The 15,587-nt window shown below is 35.2% G+C and overlaps 1 protein-coding gene across 4 annotated transcripts in view; it reads left to right on the top strand.

Moving 5' to 3' along the window:
- CSMD3 (CUB and Sushi multiple domains 3) overlaps positions 1 to 15,587 on the top strand; it is a 587,774-nt gene that overhangs the window by 288,704 nt on the left and 283,483 nt on the right. The gene's annotated exons all lie outside the window — the stretch shown is intronic.

Genomic DNA, 15,587 nt, shown 5'->3' with positions numbered 1-15,587 from the left:
TTAACACAGATGGATATGTCTTTCTGACGAGAACTTTATTAATTGCATGGTTTCTCTCTAGCACCGAAACCAGATAATAGAAAGTATGATTATTCATCAGAAAATGAGAGAGGAGAGGCAAAAGTTAAACCAGTGACTGTGTGTATTAGAAATAGAGCTGATGTTGCTGAGAATTGGCAGATGGAGTGAATAAGCATATTGTGAATAAACCTGCACAATGTGACTTGCTGGGGTTTTTTTCTGTCCATAACTTTCCTGTAGTATAAAGTAAAGCTCTATCGTGCTATGGTACGAGTGCACTTTTGCACTCTCGACATTCAGATCCAGTGGACTAAGATATGAAGATCTTAGTACTTTGCTTCATGATAATCATTAAGACCTGAGATTTCTACATTCAGGCTGTTGAAAGGGGCGAGAGAATGATTAGCAGAAACAAGTTTAATAATTTGCTAATACAGCAAAACTAGAACTATATTTGAGTGGCAAAGGATGAGTTTTAGATCTGAACTCTAACTTGCAGAGCTCAAGTTGTCAATTCTTTTATTTACGTGATTCTTTCCTGATAAAATTAATTTAACTTGCAACAGCTTTAGTTTGCAGAAGGCAAAGGATTATTCTTTATTATATGCCATGTCTTCTTTTATTCATTAGTTACATTTATTCTTAGAAGCTATAGTTCAGCAAGAATAAAATTAATTGAATATGAATAGGTAGAAGGGTACAAAAAGGGTGAATATTCACAACAATATCTCCATATAATCAACTTTGTGATTGTATGCCTAGATATTGAATCTATTTCTCTCTTGTTGTACAATGGTACTTTAAGTTAGTTCACTAAACAGCACTTGAATGCAGCAAGCACTCAATGGATAGGAGCTCTGTGGTGGTGGTTGTGGGAGGGAATTGCGTTTTTTTCTCCTTTTGTTTTGGGTTTATTTTGTGGGATTCCCCACCACCACCTCCCTGCCAATTCAGAGTATGAGATAAATTTTTATCAAAGTTGCCTTCACTTTTGATCTCTGAGAGGATGTGTTCATTAGACATATCAGAATTAGGCAATGGCCATAAAATAAGATGGAAAGGGTATCAAGGGCAAGTCAGGTTTTAAAGGGTTGCTATTTCTGTTGTTTTTAAAACTGTGTTAAGCCTTTCCTAGTAATGATGGTAGGCACTGAAAACAGATTCATAAATGGGCAGCATTTTGGATTAGCTGTTGCTCTGCAAGTTTTGAAATTTATGAATTGAAAGTTGAGAGAAAGTCCAACGAGGTAAACTGAGCATTTGCGTTAGAACAGTGCATTCAGAGCTCTGACATAACACTGAATTATTTACTATAGTAAAAAAAATTGCAAATAATTTCCCCTTTTCAGAGAATTTTTAGAAATACTTAAAAGAATGATGATTTCTAGCAGTCAGGGTCAACGGAAATCTCAGTTTATTTCATGAATTCTTTAGAATATATGCCTAACTTGTTTGTTCACCTCTTGACGAGATCAAATGTATTAGTTTATCTTGGCCTCTTCCACCTCATGAAGTCCACTATCCACTTAGATACCTAGTAAAGGTTGATAGTGTATTTATTTATGCATGTATTTATTATGTGTTTAAGTCTTGTAAATTTCTGTTTGCACGAAAGGTACAATTGCATTAGCATTTTACATTAGATCCAGATCTTCTGATCATCGCCACTGCCCTTGTTTTAGTTTTCATCATGGAGCAATCTTGAAAGGCACAAATTACACTTGTTTGAGGTAATTAATAAGATACAATTGAATAGCATCAGGAATAGCATTGCTTTGGTGCTCCAGCTGCTAACAGGCATTTCTCAGGAATTTGCAAAGCTTTTTTCAAAGTAAAACCACTAAAACACACTTAAATGTATATAGATAATATGGGTGCCATATATTTTATTGTTTCACTTTATAGATCTGCTTATGTTGGAGTTAATTACTTGGTATTGTACTTGATAACACTACTTACTAACACTAAAATAATTTACTGCTAAAGGATTTTGATGCCTAAATATCTGCTTCTGTGCTTCTCAGACTCAACTAACTATAGGTAGTGAAGATACCCATTCCTCATTACATCAAAATTCATAAAGACATTCTTAAATATAAGTTGCATTTAGGTCTGATTTTGGCAGGCATTTTTAAGATTATTCCAATTCCTACATGGAATATGAGGAACAAAAGATTATGGGCACCCAGGGCCCTTTCCCCATTGTCCCCCCAAATGGTATACAGTATAAGATAGAAGGACACTTCATTTCTGACTGGAATAGAACTGAATATGCCATATCACTTTTAATGATACAAATAGACAAATTAAATTTTAGATACATCTATATTTATCAGTTTTTAGCTGAGTAATTCTATTAGATTTATACTATTACAGGAACTAACAGTTGATCTCCTTTTATGCGTCTGCCATTTCAGAGAATCTAGGAAGGTTTTGTGAAATAATAAAAACCTTTGTTTACTTCTACATTGAGGTATTGTATACGGAGTTATTTTATGGTTTAATAGCTGGATAACATTATAAATATTTAAATATGCAAAATAGACTTAAATATTTGTGAGACTATTTTAAAGTAAATAAATTTTCATGGTTGCTTTGAAATATCTTTTCCAATATCTTATAAAATAAAACTACTTAAAAAGATAGAATAATTAATATTGAGATTAGGCAGGACAGAAATAAAAGCATTGCATCACTATAGATAATATTTTAGTTGTTATCCACTGTAGTATAATTTGTTTTGTGTCTTTTTCATGCTTCAAATGTATGTGTAGCATTATTAAGTAAAAAACATGGAATATTTGGAAATTGTAACTAAATTATTTTCACATCATAATTTTAAGGATTATTTGAAAACCATTATTCACTCTTTAGATATGAGATCAGACTTTGGTGCTTGTGCAATTACCAAGAAAAACAAATAATGGATTATTTTCAGACTTCCCATATCAGTACTATAAAAACAAACCAAACATTAATAATTTTAACTATTGGCATGTTGCATGAATACTTGAGATCATTCAATATTTCAGGAAATGGTGCCATATTGTCACATTAGCACTTCTTAAAAGCCACAGTGAAGAGGAAAGAAGTATTTGGCTAAACAGTAGCAGAGAAACAATCTCCAACATATGCAAACACTGGAACTGAATGGTCTTCATCTATAATAGCAAAAAACAGCTGCACAAAATATGAGACAAACAAACTTATGGCAGAGCCTTCATTTTTCTGAGATAGGATTTTACAGAATTTTGAATTTATTTTGATTCACAAAAAAATTTTATAATCAAATAATAAAATATTCTAGTTCCTGGAAAATTATATATTAGAATTTTAAGTATAATAGCTTTCATATACACTTGTCTCCTTTTGTAACTTTGGACATATATGAAAGATTAAATGAAAGATATTCCTTATATACTCTTTCAACATAAACTGTATGACAAAATTTGTGGGATTAACAAATAATATAAATAGTCATGGTGTAAATTAATAGGAAAAAATGCTGTGGGGAATGAAATGAGTAATGAAAACCTAGTACAAAACCGTCCTCTATCAACATCATGTGGGAAAGCTGAACTTCTGCTTAGGTCAGATTTGAGTGTCCTGAAACAGACAAAACTAACCTCAGGGCAGTCTTGTTCTGTTAGGTCCTGATATCACACCCTCAATTTCTGTGCTGTGGCCAAATCTGAGGGAAATTTTTCTCTTTTGGTGTATCTGTTTTATTTTTCTCTATTCTTTGAAGCCTCTTAAATCAGTAGGTTCTCCTGATACTTCTGCCGCCTATTAGGACAAAATCTGTTTATTAATACATCAAACGTACTCAAATAGAATTACATAAGAAAATAAAGTTGAAGAAGGTTACATTGGCTGAAGTGCAATGATAGGTTTAGTAACAGATTATTTAAAATGCCAAGCTAGATAACAGTGTAGGTAAAAGTGAGTTTGAAGCAAAGTAGACTTGCTTATTCAATTTTCCACACTGATGACCTAATTTTAGGGTATGGAATTTACACTCTGACAGCAGTATTTCAGAAGATTTCTTTTTGCTTAAAAGCATGATGTTCATCTTGCTTCAAATGCGATGGCTTGTGTTCCTGAGTGCTTGGGATACTAGTGAAGCCTGGGGTAGCCGTCTGGAATTTGTAATCCACATTTCATCCTATTTTCCTAGCAGTAAGCATTGAGTTTCAGACACATCTGAGGTTTTTTGTCACAGATGAAACAGAGATATTTCTCCATGACTAACTGCCCAACAGTGATTGCTTTTCTATTGGTGACAGAATACTGAATTATCTGAATCCATCGTTAGTCCCCTAACTATGTCTAGAAACACAAATTTTAAATGTGTGAAATAAGATACATTTACCATAACACAAACTTCAGGAAGGTCTCATTTTGACAAACTGTGGAAGTAGCTTATGTATGGAACATATATCTTCATGTTCATCCTACCAAGAAAATATAGCTTTAATTCTTGCTATTATTATTGGCTAATTAAAAAAACAAACAAACAAACAAACAAACAAAAAAAAAAAAAAAAAAAAAAAACAAAAAACAAAAAACTAAACCTCAGTGAGACTGTGGACAGTTTCATTGTGTAGTTTTGGGTTTCACAAGACAGTTGATGTGTTTCTTTAGTAAAATACTATGATGGGGGGAAATGAAACTTTTCTGCTTTCTACACATCAAAATCAGGAATTAAGTCTATGACATATTTCTACTTTCTGAACTGTTCAGTTTTATAAATTTCAGTGTATATACTCTTGTGGTATTTTCACCGTTCTGATGATTTCTGTTGCCTTTCTATTTTGTCTCCTCTACTGCTTCTTGTCTTTGTGTGTTTTGAGGTGCGTTAACTAGACAGGATCATATAAATTGCTTAATTGTATTCTAGCCCCAATTCTATTTGTTGTGTATCCTAACTTCATTTTGCAGAAAGAATGACATGCAGAGATTCACACTAATGGTGGAAATCTGTGCAAATTATTTTAATCTGTGTACGCCTCATGATTAGTTCAAATTCTTAAATGCAAGTGCTGCTTTGTATTTTTTAAAAAATTAACACTTCTTTTTGTGCAACACTACTAGCCAACAGTTTAGTAGGGTAAGTACAGGATAAATTTCTCTGTATTGATTCCATGTCAGTTGAAAGTTATTGTAAGTTTTATAGTTCAAGATAATTTCTATTTGAGATATCTCTTGAACATATTGAGCAATAGTGCATCCATTTCAGAAACTTGGGACACTTTTTAACTTAATGCCAAGATATTAATCGGTTTTGTATTTTACTATTGTGCTCTCCCTGCTTTTTCGCCTGCAATTCACTACTGACTTTTTCTGACCCTACTGAGTCAGCGTTATCCAAATATGTTAATAATATTTTTATCTCATTTTCAAACAATGCATTCAACATAAAATTTCCTTTATGTCATCCCTAGGTTATAAGAATATGGGAACAGTTGCAGAGAGGCACAATAAATATTTAACATAAGGAAAAGACAGCAAGCAGTATATAGTGATATTTCTACAAAATGGTTTCTTATTCTCTAACAGTGTGTGGCATAGACACTTCCTAAATCCAGTGTATTTAGTAATAGATTTTTTCATCCATGATTTCATCTATTTTTCCTCAAGCCCATAATTTTAGTATTCTAAATATTTTACAGCAAGAACATTTCGGTGAAGAAGTATTTCCTTTTGTTCACTGTAGTTCTACTAACTTCATCTGATGCCTTTTCATTTTTTTTTCCTAGAAAATACAATGTATTTAATCTTCCATTTTACTGCTTACTCTGTTTTGTAGGACCTTTCTTTATTTCTTCACAGGTAATTGTACTCATTGCTGTTTTGTGTAAGCTATCATCAGCAAGCTTTGTCATTTCACTGCTTGCCTTGTTTTCCATCTTCTAATATATTGTCAGACAATAACTTTAACTACCCTGACATCTGCTGGACAAGTGATATGGCAAAACAGAAACAGACCAGGAAGATCCTGGAGAGCACTGATAACAGCTTTCCGACACAGGGCCTGGAGGACCCCAAAAGGAGTGGTGTACTGCTCAACCTCATACTAATGAACTGGGAAGACTTTTTTGGTGATATAAAGGCTGGGAGAAGTCTTGGCTGTAATGACCATGAGATTGTGAAGTTCAATATTGGGTGAGGAGGAAGCAGGGCAGCAAATAAAATTAATGCCATTGACTTCAGGAGAGATGACTTCAGTCTTTTTGGGGATGTTTTCAGAAGAGTCTCATAGAAAAAGGCACCAAAGGGAAATGGGGTCCAAAATAGTTGGTTGATATCCAAGAATCACTTCCAGCCCTGCATAGGAGCAATGCATCCTAACAAGTAAGAAATCAGACAGAGGGGACAAGAGATGTGTGTGAATAAATAAAGAGCTCCTGTCATTACTCAAGCTTTATCAGGAAATACACAGGAGATGAAAGCAGGGGTGGAAGCAGCCTCTTGGGATTAATATAGAGAGATTGTCAGAGTAAGTAGAAAAGAGATCAGGAAGGTGAAGGCCCATCTGGAATTAAATCTGGCCAAGGATGTCCAGGACAACAAGAATGGCTTTTTAAAATACATCAATAACAGAAGAAAAACAAAAGGATCATGTGGGTCCATTAGTAAACGAAGGGGGACCCTTGTAACAGGGGATGCAGAGAAGGCAGAGTTATCAAATTCCTTCTTTGCATCAATCTTCACTGACATGATCAGCCCTCATGGCTCTCTGACACAGAGCAGGGTAAAGGAGTCTTGGAAAGAAGACTTTCCCTTGGTGAAGGAGGATTGGGTTAGATAACACCTAAGCAAACTTGACATCCATGAGTCCATGGGCTCTGGCAGGATGTGAACATGAGAGAGCTTCTGGACACCATAGAGAGGTCACTCACAGTCATCTTTGCAAGGTCATGGTGAGCAGGAGAGGTGCCTGGGGACTGGAAAAAAACAAATTTTATCCTGATCTCCAAAAAGGGCAAGAAGGAAGCCATGGGAAACTATTGGCCAGTCAGACTCACTTGAATCTCTGGAAAGGTGATGGAGCACCTCATTCTGAAGACCCTCTGTATCCATATGGATGACAAGAAGTATTACATTAGGAGTATTCAGCATGGATTCACTAAAGGTAAATCGGGTTTGACCAAACAGATTGCTTTCTACAATGAAACAACTACCTGGATCAATGGGGAGAGAGCAGCAGACATTGTGTACCTTGGCTTCATCAAGGCTTTTGACACTGTCTCTCAAAAAATCCTGATAGACAAACTAAGGAAGTGTTGATTAGATGAGTAGGCTGTGAGATGGATTGAGAACTGGTTGAATGGCAGATCCCAGAGGGTCATAATGAGTGGCATGGGGTCTAGTTGAAGATTTTTCACTAATGGTGTCCTCCAAGGTTCCATACTGGGCCCAGTGTTGTTTAACTTATTCATCAATGACTTGGATGAAGGGGCAGATGTTTACTGATGACACAAAGCTGGGAAGAGTGGCCAATACCCCAGAGGGCTGTCCAGGTCTTCAGAAGGACCTTGAGAGGTTGGAGAGATGGGCAAAGAACAGTTTGAAATTCAACAAAGGCAAGTGGAAGGTTCTGAACCTGGGGAAGAATGACCCCATGGACCAGGACAGGCTGGGAGCTGACCTGCTGGGAAAGAAGCTCTGTGGAGAAGGACCTGGGGGTCCCGGTGGAAAACAAACTGTCCATGAAACAGCAGTGTGCCTGTGTGGCCAAGAGGCCAATGGTGTCCTGGTGTGCATCAGGAAGAGCAGTATCACCAGCTCAAGGGAGGTGATCTTTCCCCTCTACTCAGCCATGGTGAGGCACATCTGGAGTGCTGTGCCCAGGTCTGGACTCCTCAGGGAAAAAGAGATAACATGGAACTCCTGGAGTGGATCTAGTGGAGGACAAAAAAGATGATTAAAGGACTGGAGCATCTCTCTTAAGAGGAAAGACTGAGGGACCTATTCAAGCTTGAGAAAGGAACTTGGAGAGGGGATCTCATCCATGTCTATAAATATTTGAAGGGAGGGTGTCAGAGGATGGATCCAAGCTCTTCTTGGTGGTGCCAAGCAATAGGACAAGAGGCAATGGGCAAGAACTGATGCACAGGAAATTTTACCTGAACATGAGGAAGCTCTTCTTTAATGTGCAGTGACCAGATTGAGAGACAGAGAGCTTGTCGAATCTCCCCCACTGGAAGCATTAAAGAGCTGGAAATATTCAATATCTGCACACTCTCCTGGGCAATGTGCTCTGAGATGACTCTGCTGGAGCAGAGAGGTTGGACCAGATGACTCACCGTGCTCCCTTCCAGCCTTACCCATTCTGTGAAACACATTAGATACTAAAGAAGTCCATTAGTGACTTCTCTCCTCTGGCAGAATTGACCAATTACTTTTACCATTAACTAAGCAAACATGCAGAAAAAGCTTGTCATTTTTATGAAAGAGCTCCTAATCTCTGTAAGAACCTTCCATTTGGGCTTCTCAAATGCCCTTTTAGAACTGCAAATAGTATACCTAAACTGGATTTCTCTCATCTCTATGCCAGCTAATCTTGCTGGAAAGCATTAGTGGATTTATAATGCAAGACTTTCTTTAAAAAAACCGTGATGCTTTGTGGATGTCATTTTTATCCATGTGTCAGCTGAATTTAGGCTTAATTATAATTTCTACAGTCTTGTTACATCTCAGGTTTACATCTCTGTACTTTTCAGATGTCCTTTGGAACTCTTTCTGAAAATAAAAATTGTATTTCCATTTCTGTCCTACACCATTAAATTCACCTTAAGAAACTGGACATTTCTTAAGCTTTTCAACCTGCACTTTGAGTCACAACCCAAATTCTTTTCATAGAATCATGGATACAGAAAAATTACTTAGGTTTTCTGTTGCTGCTTTATGGCAGCTAGGCAAATAAGAAGTTTTTGTTCTTTCTGATGGAGTACCTATGCTGTTTGATTACTAGTTGTTGATAGTTTGGGGGGGGTTATGAGAGGGCGGTTTACAAATGATCATGTGTTGTTCCCTAGAAACTAAATTCTTCCAAAACTTTGATGCATAACATCAGAACAGGTTTTGGGATGTGTTTTGGGGGTTTGTTTTATTTTGGGATTTTTTGTTTGTTTTAGTTTATTTTGCTTTTTGTTTGTTTTTTTGTTTGCTTTTCATGGTTTTTGTTGCTGTTCTTTTTGCTTGTTTTGTTGTTATTGGGATATTAGCTTTTAAATACTAATTTCGTCCAGCAGGTTTTTTAACATTTCAATCTTCAATAGTTCATTATTAGAAAAGTTCATTTTTCTTCTACTGTTGAAACAAGGATTTTCCTATCTTTATCAGGATATGAGTTTTGCATTTGGGTTTGAATAAAAAGTCTACTGCTGCTCTATTAGCCATTTTCTACCCTTAATCAAGAGATTGCATGCAATTTGTTTGTGAACTTATGTATTTAAATACACAAAAATGTTCTTATAATCCAACAAATAGTCAAATGTTACTATGTAATTTGTAATTTTTAATATTCAGAATTATACACTTAATTCATAAAATTTATAGGGACAAATATAAATCAATGTTGCATCAGATTTTATCTTTCAAATAATAGCACCTTATAACCAATAACACCTTAAATGCTATTTCTGAGTACTTAAAAGGCTATGCAGGTTACATTATAAAGAAAGTCCTAAAAATATCATAGTAGAGAGTTAAAAATGACAACATTTTATGCAGCCATTAGAATTTAGCTTTTCAATAGATTTTTACCAGTATTTCTTGTAACTCTGTAATCTTTCAAAGCGAATATATTGGTCTCAGGTCATTTAAAGTTAACAACAAGCTGTGTTTCTAAAGCAGTTGCATAAGAATGTGTTGTAGTGTGGAGTTTTTTGGACATCTTTTAAAATAATTTCTGGAAGGTGCATATTTTTGGCATTGAAAACTTTTACTTTTCTGTTAGCTATCCCAAATGGGCGAAAATGGGTCTCCAGTCTAAAAAGAAGTTCTTAGAAAATGAAATTGTATTCTTTTTCTCCCTTTCACCTCTCTATGTCCCAAAATATTTATTTACTGGTGCTTATTGCATATAAGCTTCTTTTTGAGTTTTAAGTCTGATTTGGCTATTGGACTAGATGATCTCAGGTTGGACTAGGCCATCTTCAGAAGTCTCTTCCTACCCTAACTATTCTAACGCTCCACATGTTAGTGCTGTTTAATACTATCTTCTCCAAGTTGATTTAAAAATGAAGTTCTCTTCAACAAGTCAATTTAATATTCATAATTCTACTTAATTATTTCGTTTGGTTTAAAGGAAGGTAGCGTATGACTTATGATCCATTTCTACAATTCCCCCTCTTGTCAGTGGAGAACTGGTCAGGCAAGTTTTTATTTGAAGGTGACTCCCACAACTTTTTAATTTTGTTCAATAAAATTGTAGGTCATTCTTTCTGCTTTACAATATTTAATTAAAAGCATTTTGCAATCCAACCTTTTATGATAGTGTTATCCATAAAGAAGCAGGATTTTCACTGCTCTGACCTCAGTCTGTTGGGCAATATGAATACATTACATGTGGAAAGGTCATCTTTTGCCATGTCCCTAAGTATTAGCTACTGCTTAAACCAGGACACTGGGCTAAGTGGCTGCTACTCTGATTTGTCCTCTGCAGTATTTCAGTGTGCACTTAACTACAATCAGTCTTGTTGTCTTCTGCATTAAGCATATATGTTATAAGAGAGTAACTGTTTATCTTTGATTTGGGGGTAAAAAAATATAGTCAAAACATCTTGTTTAAGTTAGAATTTCGTTACAAGCATTTTTGAACTTTGTAACTGAAAATAAAAACAAATACATAGATAAAAAAGCAATTCAAGCTTTTCGAAGATTCTCCCGGGGTAGAATTTAAAAGGCCAACATGACAGAATGGCAGCTCAGATATCTTGACATGAAGAGCTCTAAAAATGGCAGGAATATAGAGTTTTCTGTTCATACTTTATACCTTTCTTATCTCTGAGTGAATCTACCTCCTTATTTACAGTCCATGATTTTTTTGGTGTTCTCCACCAGCTGGCTGTGATTCCTGACTTCAAACCTGTCTGTTTTCTCCACACATTTTACAACACTGAGAATTTACCATGCCTGATTAGTCTCCTTTTACTACACTTGAATCTGAGTTGGTGGAAGCTCTCCTCCTGGCTGCACTGCATCAATTTTCTTGTGGTGCTGAAGGTCTGTGTGTGACAGTCTCTGGAGATGTCAGCTTTCAAAACACTCAGATGCATTTCCTGCTACATCAGACTGTGAAAGGGTGACAGAAGTAAGATTTCCATCTGTTTGTCTAACTGAAGTAACATCATGGCATGGTAGTTGCTTAATTTCTTCATCTGTTGGCATTGCATGGAACAGAGGGCTAAAAATGTATCTTGCTTGGATGAAGAGGGAAGCTAGCTGTTTTCTTTTGTATATTTCAGTATGTTGAGTAGCTGCAAGCAGGTCAGCACTATTTTTAAAACATAGTCAGAACTTAAAATGTATATATGTATAAAGATTTTTCAAAATGTTTCCAGATGAAACACTCAAAAGAATAAGCATAACTGATTGAGATATTGCACTTCTCTAACTTGAACTTCTGGGTTTTGCAAATTGCCAAGCATATGCCCTGAGAATATTATTTTTTTCTCTTCTTTCCCCTCCAAGTCAATAATTAATTTCTGTGAGAGCTATTATGCTAGAAAACAACTTCATCAGTGGGCCTTTTCATCATATGCTTTCATATTCTGAGAAATTTCTATTAATTATTTATATTGTATTAGAGTATATCTTGCATTTATTGCTGGCTTTTTATTTCAGTTTGCTGTTGATTGGCATTTTCTGTAACATATTTCCAGAGAAAATGCCTAAAAGTTATTATGCTTTAGATTTGCCTGACTGATGCAGTTAACCCGAGCAGGCAGCTAAATCCCACATGGCCATGTGCTCGCATCCCTTACAGCAGGATGAGGGAGAGAATCCAAAGGGAAAAAGTGAGAAAACTCATGGACTGAGATAGCGTTTAACAAGTAAATCAAAAGCTGCACATGCAAGCAGAACACAGCAAGGCACTAATTTCCCTTTTCCCATTGTCAGGCAGATGTTTCGCTACTTCCAGGGAAGCAGGGCAACATTTTCCATAATTGTTACTTGGGAATCTCTGAAAGTCCCTGTCTCCCTCCTTCTCCCAGCTCTTATTGCTGAGCATGACATCCAATGGTTCGGGCTGTCCCTTGAGTCACTTGGGATCAGCTGTCCCCGCTGTGTCCCCTCCTGTTTGTGCTACCCCATCCTCCTCACTGTTAGGGTGGTGAGGAACCCCAAAGGCCCAGATTCTGATCAGCAGAAAGTAAAACATCAGTGTCTTATCAATGCTATTTTCATTGCAAATCCAAAACAGCACCGTGAGCCTCTAGGAAAAAAACTACCTCTTACCTCAGGCAAAACTCTTGCCATACGACAGTTCTTACTTACAAAGATGGTACACAGATAGTACACCAATCATTAAATTACCTTGCATTAAATTCATTAATTATTTTTTTCTGATCTAACAAGTCTGTACTTTCACAGTAATTGGTGTTATTGCCAAACTTTTGGTAAGTTTTCATCGGTTTTTTTTTTTGGTGCTGAAGTAACAGTTTACTAAAACCTAATTTCTTTGCCAGAGAATAATATGTGGATTTCTGCTTGATGTTCTTTTTTTTGCTATTATAGGGTTTTTTTAATTTTATTTTTTTAAATTGAAAATTATATGAAAGTCTATACAAAGAGAGTTTTAACTTAATAGAAGGCTTATTTATGCTGATAATTCATGCTGGTTATCTGAAATATATGTTGAATGTCCCCTTTCACCATTATATTTAATGTAAGAAATGGTGAAATAGAAATTTGCATTTTTTCAATTAAACATCCATAATAATGTTTTTTTCCCCCACTTTCCCCTTTCTTTTAGCCCTGTGTGGTATATTTCTATGCATAAAGTATTTAATGACATATGAAAAATGCTCGAATAACACATTGTTGATCCCCATGGTGCAAATCTGTTATTAAAGTGAGATGTATAGTGTGAATTTGCATTCCTTAAAACTAAGGCAAAAATCCAATCTCTAATCTCAAGAGGATTTTTTTCTGTGTTGTCACATTAGAAAAATTGACAGTCATCTTTATCCTTGAATTCTAAATCTAGGTTTTTAAATTTCTTTAATGGAAGACAGAGGGTGGATTCTGTCTTTAGCTTTAGCTTTTTTTTGTTTTCTATTTAACCACTAGCAGCATGTGCAAAGTGCTGAAAGATTCAATTTTATCAGAAAACAAAATATTGCACTGACTGGCCAGTGCTCCAAGGAGGTGCTAAGTCTAAACACTGAGCCTTTATTTTCTCTAAGCAGCGCTCAAAATACATTTGTTGTTGTTGTTATGGTTATTACATTTCTCTGTTTCAGTATCTGGCCATATCTTTTCTCATTTGCAATTAATGGATTCTCCAGATATTGTAGAAAAGTCCTTCCATTTACACAAAAAGGTCTCTTTGCCAGTGCCACTCTCTCCATTAATCTCCTCCCCCACTCTTATTCCCTCTCTCTTTCCATCTCATTCTTCTCTCCTTTTCTATTTTTTTCCTCTCCCCTTCCTCTAGGCTGAAATATTTTGCACATTGAAAGTCTTTCAAATCATGTAAAAAATGAACTGCTAAGCTGAAGTGTCACATGATGAGAGTAACTCATCTGAAACTCCTTGTAACTTCAGGAATATTCATGAAGTCTGATTGAACACCTGAGCAAGTGGGTGGCAGAGAAACCCTGGGAAGCTCCAAGGTGATATGACTAGGCAAATACTATGTTTTTCCAGACAGCAGTGTTCTGATGCAGTCTCTAGTCCCATTCACTCTAAAAATACAGTGAATAATCAGAATTATAGAATCTCTAAGTTAAAGTAAAAAAAAAAAAGTAATGGGAGGGTAAAAAAACTTTTTCCCTATGCTGTCCATGATAGTTTCCTTCTATTACTCTATTTATAACTTTAGGTATCACAAAACACCTCCTATTGCAATAGAATTGTCAACATTTACATACTATATAATTCTGGAAATAATCTGGGAAACAAATATGTATCCTTTTTTAAGCAGAAAAAGAATGAGGATTTTGAAATATAAACTTGCACTTTTTTATAACATTCCTCTTTAAATTATTTTCAGTTTTTTCTTGTTCTAAATTACTTATCAAAATACTGACAATAAAAACATTTTATATCAATCCAATGTCCCTTATACACAGTTTTCTGTGGTATAGTTTTGTCACATTGAGAACTACCAGGAAAATACCTGTTCCTTTATGGTTTGTATCAACTAGAGTTCTATATTTTTCCTTTACCATGGGAAAAAAAATTAGACTCCCTCAAGTGGGAACACCTTTCAATATAAAAAAAACCAAAACGGATACACAGACATATTTTTACAGTTGAATAATCTAATGTGTATGTGCAATTTCAATTATTTTATCTACATGAAGGTACAACTGCATTGTGAAATCAAAGCTGAACAAAGTTGCAATTCTGTGGTAAAAATTTTTATTAATACTGATTGACAGGTGATGGAGACAGCTAATGAAAGAAGACCAAAGCTGAATTCTCAGCTAAACTGAGTCTTGGGATACTGTTTTGAACTACTTGTAACTGAGGCTTAGGAGAGAAGAACTTGAAATTATCATGTCTTGGAAATTTGAAATTGTTTCAAGAAACTTCTGTGATACAGAAAGGCATTTAAAGTCATTGTTTCAAATTCTGAAGATAATAAGATTTTTTCTTGTTTTTTAAATGGAAAGATGGTAGCAGGTTTGTTTGTTGGTTGTTTTTTGGTTTTTTTTTAGTGATTAACAAATATGGAGAAGCATATAAAACCGTAGGATATAATATCAATTAAATCTGCATTTTAAATTACTTGGAAAAACACAGATATGAGGATGTGCCTCTAAACTAACCAATCTTGATTATTGCTTTTGTTAGTCATTTAAGAATTTTAAGTTGAATAGTTTGGATTGTTACAGAGACCAATTTGTGAAGAAAATGAACTTTACGAAATAGGTGTCAAATATTTTAGTTAAATGGTAATTGAAGAGATATTATGACAACTTTCTCTGAGTATTAATATAATTTACTGAACAAATACAGAAGTTAACCTGATGAAAATAATTAGATGACATGAAACAAGTGAGTTCAAAAGTCAGCCTTAGAAGGTGATTTTAGTACGCATTTAATAATAATGGAAATTAGAACTGTTGCTGATGTTATTTAAAACTCAAATGAATTCTTGGAAGTAATCAGGAAACAAATTGATATTATTCCAAATTTAAAGAATGAATTTCAAAAATTTTTACTTGGTGAAATTTTGAACACCTTGTCCCTAAAGTCATGGGGCTTGAAATTATTCTTCTTTGAGGAGACATTTCAGAAAGGGGATCTGAAGAAACTAAGATGATGAGAGCTGCATCATCCAGACATAGCCAAGGGAAGGGGTAAAGAGCAACTCGCACTTCAGT

This window comes from Sturnus vulgaris, chromosome 1, assembly GCF_052056855.1.
Source record: "Sturnus vulgaris isolate bStuVul1 chromosome 1, bStuVul1.hap1, whole genome shotgun sequence".
NCBI classification, from domain to species: domain Eukaryota; kingdom Metazoa; phylum Chordata; class Aves; order Passeriformes; family Sturnidae; genus Sturnus; species Sturnus vulgaris.
Note: the sequence above shows the minus strand (reverse complement) of the source record. Positions and strands in the feature narration are given on the sequence as shown.